Genomic DNA, 14,601 nt, shown 5'->3' with positions numbered 1-14,601 from the left:
CTTTGCGCATGCGTATCTTTTAAAAATGGCTTTATACATGATTTTCAGGTACTTTTCCATGCCCTTTCACCCAGTTTCTTCTCCTGTCCTTACCTATAAACTGCCTTTTGGCCTAGTTTTCTGTTCATCTCCTCCCCTCAGGCCTAGTTTTCTGTTCATCTCATATCATTAGGCCTGGTTTTCTCCAGCATTACAGCATTTTATATTCAGACCCATGTATGAGACAAATGAAATTCCCCAACACATCCCCCCTTTGGGACTCTCTCTAGTCCCACCTTCAAACCGTTCTTACCCAGGGTGTGTCCTCATGAATAGATCTCTTTCTTTATTACCTATCAAAAATGGCCGATCTTGACCATCCAACTTTATCAATAAACCTTCATCATAAGGGTACACCCTGGAGGAATAGTAAGACCAAACATCTCCACCCCCAATTGGCTAGAGTGGAGTAAAATATCTCACCTTCCTATCACATCATCAGTTTAAGGGGATGCATTACTTCAGGTTATCAAACATTCAATAACACAATCACAGTGTATGAACATGAATTCCAGCAGCTGTCCCACGTTGCCAGAGGAACTGAGCAGGCGCTTCCGGTGGCCTGGAGTGCTATCTGGGTTGCTCCATCGTTGCCAGAGGTGCCCCAGTCCAGCCAGGGGCGCTATCTGGTGTTAGAGCAGACAGCGGGTTTTTAAACCACCAGTTGAGTCAGCTCGTGTTTCTTCAACAGACGATGACCGCGCTTGCAAATAATTCCTCTTTTGCACTTATAACTATATACATGTTCCAATGGTCTAATGCATGTAAGTTCTAAATTTCTTGACTTGTTACAGGAATATATTTAAAGTGTAAATAGTAACACTCTAACTAACTTCCTACTCTACCCATGCTCTAATTGTTCTAACTAGTTTTATCCCCGAATCAAAATACACAGTGGGGCTATCTCCCTATCTTGTCAAAAACAGAGTAAAAATATTATCAAAATCAAAAGTAATAAGGTACCCTTATTCCTTGCTTCTTCATCCAACCTCTCAAAGGAAGTCATCCAGTTCGTCCAAGCCTGGGCCAATTGGATATACTCCTGAGTTGGTGCATCCAATGTCAATGCCTGATGGTTTCACTGACACATTGATCATTTGTTTTGCAGCTGCACTAGCCAGCATGGATCTGAGAAAAGGCACAACACAGCAGAACAGCAAAAAGAAAACACCAATAGTCACTGCTATTATTATTCCCACCTTAATAAGGGGCAGTCATGGCCTAATGGTAACAGAGTTGGACTGCCCCAAAGGTTGCTGGTTCGATTCCAGTACCGGCAGGAATATGACTGAGGTGTCCTTGAGCAAGGCACCTAACCCCCAATCGCACCCCGGGTGCCACTCAAGGCTGCCTGCTGCTCCGGGTGTGTGTATTCACGTTTGCAGTGTGTGTGTGTTCACTACTCACTACTCTGCTCCTAATGTGTGTGCACTTACTTGGATGGGTTAAATGCAGGGGTAAAATTCCAAGTATGGTTTACCATACTTGGCCATCACGTGTCAACTTTCACTTCAATAAGCCATTCTTTCCATGATCCAAATATGGAATCAAACCAGTATCCCAAATTTCTGTCTCTCTCCGTATTCGCAGAAACCTCTTGTCTTAGGGCCTTCAACTTCTTCACAGCCTTAGTAAATGATCCATCTGGGACTGTGTTATTTGGGATGAAGGTACAACAATCAGATCCAAACATGAGACATACTTAGACATCCTTTTTCTGCCAGTAACCAGTTCAGGGCTTGTATGTTTTGCCATGTCATTCTGCTAGTGTATTTAAGTTGGTGACCTAAGGCAACAAGTGCTTGATCTGTATTATAATATATGCTGATTGTAATATATGTAATTAATCCATTCCATATTCGTATTTGGCGTTATCCATACAAATATTGATTCAAGTCCTGCTGCTGCCTTGTCTCTAGCTTTAAACTCATGTGGTATCCCTCTTGGCTGTAACCTGTCTATGATAACCAACATGTATCTTTTTACTCTTACAATGGGGTGGGGGCTATCATGTGGCCTTCATGTGATCTCCATATGTTGTTTGCATCTCTTGTCGCCCCCCTTTGCTGCCATAAATATATTTCAGGTGGTGTTGCTCTGGACTGCATTTGGGCAATACTTTCTACTGTGGGGAGAGGCTGGATCAGGACTTAGGGTGCCATTACAGCTAATTGGCATCCAGAGGCTTGTTTTCCATGCATATCAGCTGCAATGTTGCCTTTGATGACAAAGTCATTTTCTTTCTTATGGGCCTGGCATTTAATTATGGCCAATTTTGTAGGAAACATCATAGCTGTAATCAATTTAGTAATTTGGTCTCCATGTTGAATTGGGGTTCCATCACTCTTTTTAAATCCTCTTTGCTTCCACATCGCACCAAATAAGTGACATACGCCGTGGGCATATGCAGAATCAGAATAAATGTTGGCTGCTTTGTTTTTAGCCAATATGCAAGCTTCAGTTAGTGCTTTTAGTTTAGCCAATTGTGCTGAGCAAGGTTGCTCACAATGTTGACTTATCACAGGGGTAAAATATGCAGAATCAGTATAAATGTTGGCTGCTTTGTTTTTAGCCAATATGCAAGCTTCAGTAAGTGCTTTTAGTTTAGCCAATTGTGCTGAGCAAGGTTGCTCACAATGTTGACTTATCACAGGGGTAAAATTGTCTCCATCTTTTTGTACAACAGCAAAGCCAGCATGGTTACCTAAGTGGTCTCTAAAACATGAGCCATCCACAAAATAATCTACGTCTGGATCAACAATTGGTGTTGATTCCAAATCTGGTCTCAGACGAGTAAAAGCTAGAGAGACAGAAACACACTCACTAGGTGTTCCTTCCCCCTCCAGCGGGACAAAATTAGCTGGATTTGTTGTGGTAAATCGCCATCTCTGAGATAAGTTCGTCCATTCTAGACTTCAGTTCGCTTTTCTCTACTGTCTCAACTATCAATTTTGGAATCCCTACCATTTTGGTTGTGCAGATGATTTTGAGATATGTCATATATTTTGTTTGAAAAATGAAAGGGTTATCAGTGGCTTACCAAAGCTTTCCTTCTACCTTTAACATCATTGGGCCTAGATCTTGTGCTTGACTCCCCTCATTTATAAATAATGTAACATGTGGTACTGAATCATCTACTCTAAACCAAGTATTAGTGAATTCACAGTGTTCAATTTGTAACGCTGCTCCCTCTGGTCCTACAATTATGTAATTTGAAGTCAGACACACAGTCTGTCCTTTAGTTCCTCCTAACCACTCTTTTTCCATTTTTGGATCTCTAAGGGGATCATATCTCATTGTACAATGGAATTCGGTTTCTGGGGAAACTGGTTTCTGAAGTTGCTCTTTTATATACTGTATCTTCCCCATTTTTCAAGTGTGTCCCCTACTACCCAATCTATATTCCCTATCCAAAATATTTTTGTCTATTGTTCTTGTTGCTCAGCTCCACCCATTACTAACATCTGTTTTATACCTGTATTTTTTATATATATATCCCTTCAGGAGAGCACCATATCTGTAAGTTCAATTTGCATATAGCATCCCTACCCAACAAGTTGACTGGCGTTTGGTCAGACACTAGTATTGGAATCTTTATTTCAGAGTCTTTGACTTTTATGCTGACAGGGGCTGTCATTGGAATTAGCTGTGTCAGTCCCGAAAATCCCACTGTGTTGACGTATTTTCCAGACCTGGGTAGGTGAGAGGCATAATTTTGGCTCAACCATGTGAATGTTGCCCCTGTGTCAAGCATAATGGGTATTATCTTGTCCTCTATTTTAACCCGCAGCATAGGTTCTTGGTCAGCATTGGCAGCTGACTCCTCCCCGTAGGATTCTCTGGGCACCCCTAGTAACCTTGGTCTGGGCCACGCCATGGGTTGACTGGCCCTGATACTTGGTGTTGCTGATTCAAGGATCTCTGCTGCCAAGGTTGTTGCATCTGGCCTTGCATCTCATCTTGTGGCCATGGGTTCACTGGGCAATTTCTCTTGGTGTGTCCAGGTTTATCCATGTTCCTCTGTTGGTTGCTGTATGTCCTTCCTCTTCCTCTTCCTCTTCCCCTTCCTGGTGCTGACATTGCTCTGTTTCTGTTGTCTTGTTGTTCAGGAAGATAGATCACGATAGGTGCATTCGGTTGTTATGGGTTTTCCCACGTTGACTGGCACATTCTGACCCATGTTGACTGGAGCTTGCTGTATGACTTGTGGCGCTTGACTTGGTATGTTCACAGCAGCCATCACTGCAGACTGATCTTCAACTTCCTTTACTGCAGCCTGTACTTTCTTCTTCTTGTTAATCAGTTCATCCAGTTGTAGCTGAGTCAATTTTCTTTGAAAATCTCTTTCTTGATTCTTCAGCTTTAGTTTATTCTTCCTGTACTGTTCCACTGCGTGAGCCACATGGTCACTGAACTCCTTTGATGTCTTTGAGGCCAACCCGACCACATCCTCCAGCTTGGCTTTTACAGAGGGAGGCATGGCGTCAATTATGGAGGATCTGAACAGTGCTGTTATTACTGGATCCCGTTCAGGGTATCTCTCCAGCTCTTGCTTCCACTTTCTTGACTGTCTTTGAACATAGGTGACTGGATTTTCCTCATCTCCTATTGGTTCCCCTTTCAGCATCTTCGGATACATCTGAGTTTGATAATGTTCTCGAAGAGCCCGCCATAGTGCAGCTCTATGCCTGTCCAATGGTGTGGCATCCATCCTGGTCGAATTGACTGCAGCTCCAAGTCCAGAGGCTTTAAGGATTTCATTAGTCTTTGCACCTCCAACGCTCTTTGCCAGCAGGGCCTTGACATCTCCAATGGCTAGTATCTTTCCCATTGTCTCTTCTTCCAGCAGTCTGATCCATTTGCCAGCCCCTTCATGTAGGTCAGGGAGGCGGGCTATCAGTCCCTCCAGATCTTGTCCTGCCCATGGCACGTACTGTCCTTGATGTCCTTTGATCACGATGGGGCATTGTAAGGGATCTTCTTCCAGTTGTTCCTCTTCATCTTTATATGGACTCAGTTTGCGTGCTGGTATCTCTCTCAAATTGTCTCCTCTCCTCCAGTGTGGTTCGCTTGGGGGTGCTTCTTCTAAAAGGAGGGTTCCAGACACGTGCTTGTATTCCCTGTGTGGGCTGGCTGAATTAGATCTTCGTCTTTGATGTTCCCGAAGTCTCTGTTGGTCCCTTTCTATGGAGTCTCTTAGGAGTCTTCGCATGGCTTCAACTTCTTGGTCGATCTGTTCTTTAGTTATCCGTATATCTCGTTCTATTTCTTCCCGGTCAAGTCTGGCTCGTTGTCTGTCAACCTCCACCTTCTTCCCCGTCTTTCCTCTGAGTTCCTGCAAAGCTTGACTTGCATGGAAATACGGGTTAGACAATGCAGGGCTTCCATGAGCGTCAATCAGGTGTTTGAGGTCTAAGGCACTTCCCTGACTCCCCTCACGGCTCACAGCATCCCATCTTGATAAAATTAGAGGGTCACTCATGTCTGCTCCTCTACAGTCCTGATTCACCTTTATTTCTTCTTCCTTCTCATTTTCAAAATTCACTTTGCCTTTTATAGCCACTGTTCCAGTCACTAGTGGGAGCTGTTTACCAGTCAAGTCATAGGATGGTGCATATGGGGTTGGGGTCTCTATTATGCTTTCTTTTTTCCCTACTCTCTTTCTAAGTTCTTTTATCAATTGTGCTCCCTTTTCTTTAAATAAATGTAATACCTCTTGTTCTTTTCCCCGTTTCTCATCTCTTTTGTTGCTCTTATTATGGGCTTTGTGATTTTTTATCAGATTTTTTATCATCGTACCAAGGAGCTGTAGGCAGACTGCCATGCCGAATGACCTCTGTTCTGTTGTTTGTGGAATTTACAACCTGTCACACTGCTTGCAGAGCAGATTATGGGAACAGAGCCATCTTCTAAAAAGCACATGCGCCTCATCAATAGGTTTCTGTAGTGTAGTGGTCATCACGTTTGCCTAACACGTGAAAGGTCCTCGGTTCGAAACCGAGCAGATACAGTGGTTGGATTCCGACAGAAAATGTAAACTGTTTGCCACTCTAGGTGGGTGCAGCGATCATTTCCTTTATGTGCTTTTTTATAAGCGTGCACCTAAAGATTTATGTCTGCCACCTGAAGACGTGTTTCCGTGGTGTAGTGGTTATCACATTCGCCTCACACGCGAAAGGTCCCCAGTTCGAAACTGGGTGGAAACTGTGGGTGGTTTTTGCAAAAATTTCATATGCGATTTTCTGTTGAGCAGGTCAGTACACTTGCAGGGATGCAGGCACATTTTCTGTCAAAATAAAACAAATGACCGTTGAGGTTTCCTGTACAGTAATAAAAAATGTTTGGTCTGCCAACAAAATTAGCAGCTTTTTGCCATGTTTAAAACACTGGGCAGTCTATAGTTTCAGTCGCTTTTGAACAAGCGTATCCTAGAAGAGGTGGGACTGACGTCCAAATCAAGTTTCCGTAGTGTAGTGGTTATCACGTTCGCTTTACACGCGACAGGTCCTCAGTTCAAAACTGGGTGGAAACAAGTGGAGGCATGTTAAATATAAATGATGCAATTCGCTACAAAACCCTTACGCCCTTTAGGCCACCAGGTTAGGGAAGGGGTCCGCGGACAGCTTAAAAGGTAGTCCGTGGTAGGAGGTTAGTGGACCCCTGCGCGACGCCCCCTAGGTGATTTTTCGGGAACCGGCCGACGGCGCCGGGCCGCCGGGGGGGGCCCCGCGGGAGCCCGACGAAATCTGGCCCCCTCGCTCGCGATACGGCCGTCGGCCACAGGGGGTGACTCGCCGACCGCCCTCAGTCGATTCGACGCGCGCCGAAAAGGTTGCGGGCGGGCGTCCACGGAGCGCATGCGCATCGCCCTGAACGCCCTTTCGCGAAATTCCCTGACCGCACCTACCGACCACGGAGCGCCCGTCCGTCCCACCTGTGACCTGCGAACAGCCCCCTGGCCATGCCCACTGACACGAACAGCCTATTCGTCCCACTGACCGCCTGTGTGACCACGAACGGCCTTTTCACCCACGGCCAACCCGGGTGACGGCCCCTGGCCCCGCCCACTGACACGAACAGCCTATTCGTCCCCCTAACCGCCTGTGTGACCACGAACAGCCTATTCATCCCACCGACCACCTATGTGACCACGAACGGCCTATTCATCCCACCGACCGCCCAGTGACAACGGACAGCCTATTCGTCCCACCGACAGCCTATGTATCCACGAACGGCCCGTCCGTCCACGGCCAATCTAAGTGACGGCCCGTGGCCCCGCCCAGTGACCACGGACAGCCTATTCGTCCCACTGACGGCCTGTTTGACCACGAACGGCCCGTCTGTCCACGGCCAATCTAAGTGACGGCCCGTGGCCCCGCCCCGTGACCACGGACAGCCTATTCATCCCCCTAACCGCCTGTGTGACCACGAACAGCCTATTCATCCCACTGTGCACCTATGTGACCACGAACGGCCTATTCATCCCACTGACCGCCTGTGTGGCCACCAATGGCCTATGTGTCCCATCAGAAGAACTATGCATTATTAGACTTAAAATGGCATGTCCATGGACAGCTTACAGGGACTCTGTCAAATAAGTTACAAGTGGGCAAAGTAAGGGCCCACCTGTAACTTTTTTGACGGGGTCCGAATAGGCTGTCCGTGGTCAATGCATTAATAGGTCATATTTCATAATTACAATGGTTTTATCTAAAAAGCACATTCTCCATCAGTAGGTTTCTGTAGTGTAGTGTTCATCACGTTCGCCTAACACGCGAAAGGTCCTCGGTTCGAAACCGAGCAGAAACAGTGGTTGGATTCTGACAGAAAATTTAAACTGTTTGCCACTCTAGGTGGGTGCAGCGATCATTTCCTTTATATGCTTTTTAATAAGCGTGCACCTAAAGATTTATATCTGCAACTTGAAGACGTGTTTCCGTAGTGTAGTGGTTATCACGTTCGCCTCACACGCGAAAGGTCCCCAGTTCAAAACTGGGCGGAAACTGTGGGTGGTTTTTGCAAAAATTTCATACACGATTTTCTGTTGAGCAGGTCAGTACACTTGCAGGGATGCAGGCACATTTTCTGTCAAAAATAAAACAAATGACCGTTGAGGTTTCCTGTACAGTAATAAAAAATGTTTGGTCGACCAACAAAATTAGCAGCTTTTTGCCATGTTTAAAACACTGGGCAGTCTATAGTTTCAGTCGCTTTTGAACAAGCGTACCCTAGAAGAGGTGGGACTGGCGTCCAAATCAAGTTTCCGTAGTGTAGTGGTTATCACGTTCGCTTTACACGCGACAGGTCCTCAGTTCAAAACTGGGTGGAAACAAGTGGAGGCATGTTAAATATAAATGATGCAATTCGCTACAAAACCATTACGCCCTTTAGGCCACCGGGTTAGGGAAGGGGTCCGCGGACAGCTTAAAAGGTAGTCCGTGGTTGGAGGTTAGTGGACCTCCAACTAAGGTCGGTTCCCGGCGCCGTCGGCCATTGTAATTAAAACCATAAAAACCATTGTAATTAAAACCATAATTACAATGGTTTTATTAGGTAAAAACTAATGTACACTAGACAGGGGCCACAATACAACACACTGATGTACATCAAAGCTATCAATTATGCATAATTAGCCTAAAAATGGACTGTCCACGAACAGCCTATTTGGACCCTGTCAAATAAGTTACAGGTGGGCAAATTAAGGGCCCACTGTAGCCTAAAAATGGACTGTCCACAGACAGCCTATTTGGACCCTGTCAAATAAGTTACAGGTGGGCAAAGTAAGGGCCCATCTGTAACTTATTTGACGGGGTCCAAATAGGCTGTCCGTGGTCAATGCATTAATAGGTCATATCTCATAATTACAATGGTTTTATGTGGTCAAACCTACTGTAAACCACACTGGGGACACACTACAGCACACTGATGTACATTAAAGCTATTAATTATGCATAATTAGCCTAAATATGGACTGTCCATGAACAGCCTATTTGGACCCTGTCGAATAAGCTACAGGTGGGATGCTGTTTTTAACTTAGACATTTTCAGCGGGTGAATCCCCGTAATGATTAGGCGATTTCATCACATGTGGTGAAGTCCCACCTGCAACTTATTTGACGGGGTCCAAATAGGCTGTCCGTGGTCAATGCATTAACAGGTCATATTTCATAATTACAGTGGTTTTATGAGATGAAACCTACTATACACCACACAGGGGACACAATACAACACACTGATGTACATTAAAGCTAATAATTATGCATAATTAGCCTAAAAAATGGACTGTCCACGGACAGCATTTAGGGCACCCGTCAAATAGGTTACAGATGGGATGCTGTTTTTGACTGTAACGCACTTAACGGGGTACTACGGACCCCAGTCTTTGCGGACCGTCTGAGGGGACCCTGAGGGGCCACAGATTTCAAATCGGAGCCATTCGGGGCTATTGGGACCGTTGCGTGGGGATGTCACCAAGCGCCTATGAAAATGAATGGGATAAGTTGCACGTGTCAGTGGCTCCCGCGCGGCCCCCGGGGGTCCGGGGGGCCCCAAACTCTACACTAAGTTGCGTCACGTGGCCCTCTGCGACAGACAGAGCGGGCTAGGTCGAGACATGCCAAGTTTATTTTTAGCTATTTTTTATGCACCTCTCTGTCTCCCATTGATCTCTATGGGAGCATGTGTCTGCAAGGGTTAATTCAGCAGTTAGGATTAGACGGCCTACTAGGCTCAGGAAGCATCTAGAGCCACGATACTCTGGGGCCCGTTTCGGGGGCCCGTGGTGGTCGTCCTTGACCAATCTCGAGGTCCTGCGACCTTTTGACCCATTAGGGCGACTGTTTATTTGACGTCCCACGTGCAACTTATTCAATGGGGCTGTTGGTGGCCAATTAGCGCGAAAAAAGGTCAGAGGGACGCGGAACTCTAGAACCCGTCCCCGGGGCCCGTGACGAGACCCGCTTGTCGGTTTCGGGCCGATCGGGCGTTTCCTTCAAAGCGTTTGGCTGAAACACATACTTGGAACCGATCTAGAACCACCAAACCCGTGATCTAGAACCGGGGGCCCCCGGACCACCGCCGTGCCGAATTTGGGGCCGCTGCGACCTTTCGACCCCTTTTGGCCCCTGTTTTTTTGACGTCCCACGTGCAACTTATTCCATGGGGCTGTTGGTGGCCAATTAGCGTGAAAAAAGTTCAGAGGGACGCGGAACTCTAGAACCCGTCCCAGGGGCCCGTGACGAGACGCATACGTCAGTTTCGGGCCGATCGGACCTTTCTGTCCACCCTTCACCGAGCACATGGTCCAATTAATGGCAGCCCTCTTGCACACACAGAAAGACATATGCTCAGTAGGACCAAAAGTGAGGAGATTTTTGCACAAAAAAATGATACACATGGAACCGATCTAGAACCCTGCGATCCGCGATCTAGAACCGGGGGCCCCTCGACTACCAGGGCGGCGAATTTGGAGGCGGTGCGACCTTTCGACCCCTGTATTTCCGCCCTCCCACGTGCAACTTATTCAGTTTAAACTTCACAGGCGCTTCCAGGTCAAGGGGGGCTTTTTTCGGCCAAACGAGCAGCTTTGGGCACGGAACTCTAGAACCCGTCCCCGGGGCCCGTGAAGGGACGCATATGTCAGTTTCGGGCCGATCGGGCGTTTCCTTCGAACCGTTTTGCTGAAACACATACTTAGAACCGATCTAGAACCACCAAACCCGTGATCTAGAACCGGGGGCCCCCGGACTACCGCCGTGCCGAATTTGGGGCCACTGCGACCTTTCGACCCCTTTTGGCCCCTGTTTATTTGACGTCCCACGTGCAACTTATTCCATGGGGCTGTTGGTGGCCAATTAGCGCGAAAAAAGGTCAAAGGGACGCGGAACTCTAGAACCCGTCCCAGGGGCCCGTGACGGGACGCATACGTCAGTTTCGGGCCGATCGGACCTTTCTGTCACACGTCCACCAAACACCTGTGAAAATGAATGGGATAAGTCACACGTGTCAGTGGCCCCTGTTCGGCCCCCGGAGGTCCCACGGGCCCAAAACACTGCGTGCCGGGCCCCCGAACGACATATCAGGAGGACGAGTCTCTAGAACTCAGGGCTAATTTTTTTTCCACATTTGTTCAAGTTTCTCTTCAAAGGCCACTTGCACTCATAGTCAGCTCATAGACTGGAATTCCCTCTTGAAGGGTTAAACTGAAAACACACTCGGAACCGATCTAGAACCACCAAACCCGGGATCTAGAACCGGGGGCCCCCGAACACCCACCGCGTCGAGTTTGGGGCCGCTGCGACCTTTCGACCCCTTTTGGCCCCTGTTTTTTTGACGTCCCACGTGCAACTTATTCCATGGGGCTGTTGGTGGCCAAATAGCGCGAAAAAAGGTCAGAGGGACGCGGAACTCTAGAACCCGTCCCAGGGGCCCGTGACGGGACGCATACGTCAGTTTCGGGCCGATCGGGCGTTTCCTTCTAACCGTTTTGCTGAAACACATACTTAGAACCGATCTAGAACCACCAAACCCGTGATCTAGAACCGGGGGCCCCCGGACTACCGCCGTGCCGAATTTGGGGCCGCTGCGACCTTTCGACCCCTTTTGGCCCCTGTTTATTTGACGTCCCACGTGCAACTTATTCCATGGGGCTGTTGGTGGCCAATTAGCGCGAAAAAATGTCAGAGGGACGCGGAACTCTAGAACCCGTCCCAGGGGCCCGTGACGGGACGCATACGTCAGTTTCGGGCCGATCGGGCGTTTCCTTCGAACCGTTTTGCTGAAACACATATTTGGAACCGATCTAGAACCACCAAATGGGGAGGAGCCATCTTCTGAAAAGCACATGTGCCTCATCAATAGGTTTCTGTAGTGTAGTGGTCATCACGTTCGCCTAACACGAGAAAGGTCCTCGGTTCGAAACCGAGCAGAAACAGTGGTTGGATTCTGACAGAAAATGAAAAACTGTTTGCCACGCTAGGTGGGTGCAGCGATCATTTCCTTTATATGCTTTTTAATAAGCGTGCACCTAAAGATTTATGTCTGCAACCTGAAGACGTGTTTCAGTAGTGTAGTGGTTATCACGTTCGCCTCACACGCGAAAGGTCCCCAATTCGAAACTGGGCGGAAACTGTGGGTGGTTTTTGCAAAAATTTCGTATGCGATTTTCTGTTGAGCAGGTCAGTACACTTGCAGGGATGTTGGTGGTTTAATCTCTTAGAAAAGGACAAAAATAAAACAAATGACCATTGAGGTTTCCTGTACAGTAATATAAGATGTTCAGTCTGCCAACAAAATTAGCAGCTTTTTGCCATGTTAAAAACACTGGGCAGTCTATAGTTTCAGTCGCTTTTGAACAAGCGTACCCTAGAAGCGGTGGGACTGACGTCCAAATCAAGTTTCCATAATGTAGTGGTTATGACGTTTGCTTTACACGCGAAAGGTCCTCAGTTCAAAACTGGGCGGAAAACAAGTGGAGGCATTTTAAATTTACTGCTCCAATTCGCTACAAAACCCATGCTTTTGAGACAGGTGAAGGCCATCGTACCAAGGAGCTGTAGGCAGACTGCCATGCCGAATGACATCTGTTCTGTTGTTTGTGGAATTCACAGACTGTCACACTGCTTGCAGAGCAGATTATGGGAAGGAGCCATCTTCTAAAAAGCACATGCCATGATATCACGTTCGCTTTACACGCGACAGGTCCTCAGTTCAAAACTGGGTGGAAACAAGTGGAGGCATGTTAAATATAAATGCTGCAATTCGCTACAAAACCCTTACTTTTGAGACAGGTGGAGGCCATCGTACCAAGGAGCTGTAGGGAGATTGCCATGCCGAATAACCTCTGTTCTGTTGTTTGTGGAATTTATAAACTGTCACACTGCTTGCAGAGCAGATTATGGGAAGGAGGCATTTTCTAAAAAGCACATAAACCATCAATAGGTTTCTGTAGTGTAGTGGTCATCACGTTCGCCTAACACGCGAAAGGTCCTTGGTTCGAAACAGTGGTTGGATTCTGACAGAAAATTTAAACCGTTTGCCACGCTAAGTGGGTGCACCGCTCATTTCCTTTATATGCTTTTTAATAAGCGTGCACCTAAAGATTTATGTCTGCAACCTGAAGACGTGTTTGTAGTGTAGTGGTTATCACGTTCGCCTCACACGCGAAAAGTCGCTTCGCTAGAAGAGGTGGGAATGAGATCCAAACCAAGTTTCCGTAGTGTAGTGGTTATCACGTTCGCTTTACATGCAAAAGGTCCTCAGTTCAAAATTGGGTGGAAACAAGTGGAGGCATGTTAAATATAAATGCTGCAATTCGCTACAAAACCCTTACTTTTAAGACAGGTGAAGGCCATCGTACCAAGGAGCTGTAGGCAGACTGCCATGCCCAATGACACTAGGTGTGTGCCGAATGACCTCTGTTCTGTTGTTTGTGAAATTTACAGACTGTCACACTGCTTGCAGGGCAGATTATGGGAAGGAGCCATCTTCTAAAAAGCACAACCGTCTCAACAATAGGTTTCTGTAGTGTAGTGGTCACCACATTCGCCTAACACGCGAAAGGTCCTTGGTTCGAAACCGAGCAGAAACAGTATAACAGAATAATATAATTACCTGCATCTAAAAGAAACTCCTCAGATGTTTTTTCCTTCACTGTCACAGCACTCGGAGTAGAAAAACATTGAAAAATGAAAGTCTGGGGGGTGGCCTCTGGTTCAGCAGCAAGAGCGGTCTCAGCAGAAGAGGAATCCTCTAAGCATTTCTGAAATTCAGCAAAATTAGTGTAATATGCGAGCGAGAATTATAAAGTACTTGTTTTTTAATAAAAAGTCTGTTATCAAAGAACTTTAAAGGCTTACCTGAGATGGAAATGAGAACTGAGTGCCAGATGAAGACGCTTCTTGCATCCCTAGGTCTGTCTTCCTGCTTTTGTGTTTGTCAAAGTCAAGAGGCACAGGTCGACAGCCTGGCTCCACATATTGTAGGCCAAACCTCTCTATTGTGTCCCAGCTGGAGATGTGGAAGGCTGGATATTTGGGTTGCCCAGTCACTCTTATAGATGCCCTGTTTAACTCCAACATCAAAACAGGGTCAAACACTCCAGGTAAGACAAGCCCAGGCTGCTTCAGGTCCACCAGCCGCTGATAATTCCAGCGTGCGACACCAGTCATACCCTGCGCCTGGAACAGCTCAGGAGAGACGCGATTATCCGTTACCCACTGAGCCTGGTGGAAATGAAACCCCTCTTGCTGTGAAGTGCCTCTGACAGGGATCCAGATGGCCATAGCAGCTCCTTCACCCTTGACATGATTCAGTTGTAGCGTTCCACCATGTCTGTAGAGGATTCCTTCCTCCACCTCAGGGTCACTCAGGCAGCCTCTAAGGATGTGGATACGCTGAATCCACCACAATTTTAGCATTGAGGGTTTAAAAAGGAAGATGTTGTTGGGATCCTTTGCAAGATGGAAATGGTGAAGTACTTCTTCCACTCTTTGGACCAGCTCTCTAGGATGTGGCACTTTTGTCCTGCAGTGCGCTCTGATGTGCTGCTTTGTGGGATTAGCA

At 47.0% G+C, this 14,601-nt stretch overlaps 5 non-coding genes across 5 annotated transcripts; all 5 read left to right on the top strand.

The window, feature by feature from the left end:
• Nucleotides 1–6,172: 6,172 nt before the first annotated feature.
• On the top strand, nucleotides 6,173–6,245 carry trnav-cac (transfer RNA valine (anticodon CAC)). Its single transcript has one exon. It is a non-coding gene; the product is annotated as a tRNA-Val (tRNA).
• Nucleotides 6,246–7,775: 1,530 nt separating this feature from the next.
• trnav-aac (transfer RNA valine (anticodon AAC)) lies at nucleotides 7,776–7,848 on the top strand. The gene has a single exon. It is a non-coding gene; the product is annotated as a tRNA-Val (tRNA).
• A 123-nt stretch (nucleotides 7,849–7,971) lies between these two features.
• trnav-cac (transfer RNA valine (anticodon CAC)) lies at nucleotides 7,972–8,044 on the top strand. Its single transcript has one exon. It is a non-coding gene; the product is annotated as a tRNA-Val (tRNA).
• Nucleotides 8,045–11,898: 3,854 nt separating this feature from the next.
• Nucleotides 11,899–11,971, top strand: trnav-aac (transfer RNA valine (anticodon AAC)). The gene has a single exon. It is a non-coding gene; the product is annotated as a tRNA-Val (tRNA).
• A 1,583-nt stretch (nucleotides 11,972–13,554) lies between these two features.
• Nucleotides 13,555–13,627, top strand: trnav-aac (transfer RNA valine (anticodon AAC)). The gene has a single exon. It is a non-coding gene; the product is annotated as a tRNA-Val (tRNA).
• Nucleotides 13,628–14,601: the final 974 nt, after the last annotated feature.

The sequence above is a fragment of the Siphateles boraxobius genome, unplaced genomic scaffold (assembly GCF_051911475.1).
Source record: "Siphateles boraxobius isolate OS27281-9 unplaced genomic scaffold, OSU_SipBor_1 6, whole genome shotgun sequence".
Classification (NCBI taxonomy): Eukaryota; Metazoa; Chordata; class Actinopteri; order Cypriniformes; family Leuciscidae; genus Siphateles; species Siphateles boraxobius.
This window is presented reverse-complemented; position numbering and strand designations above follow the sequence as displayed.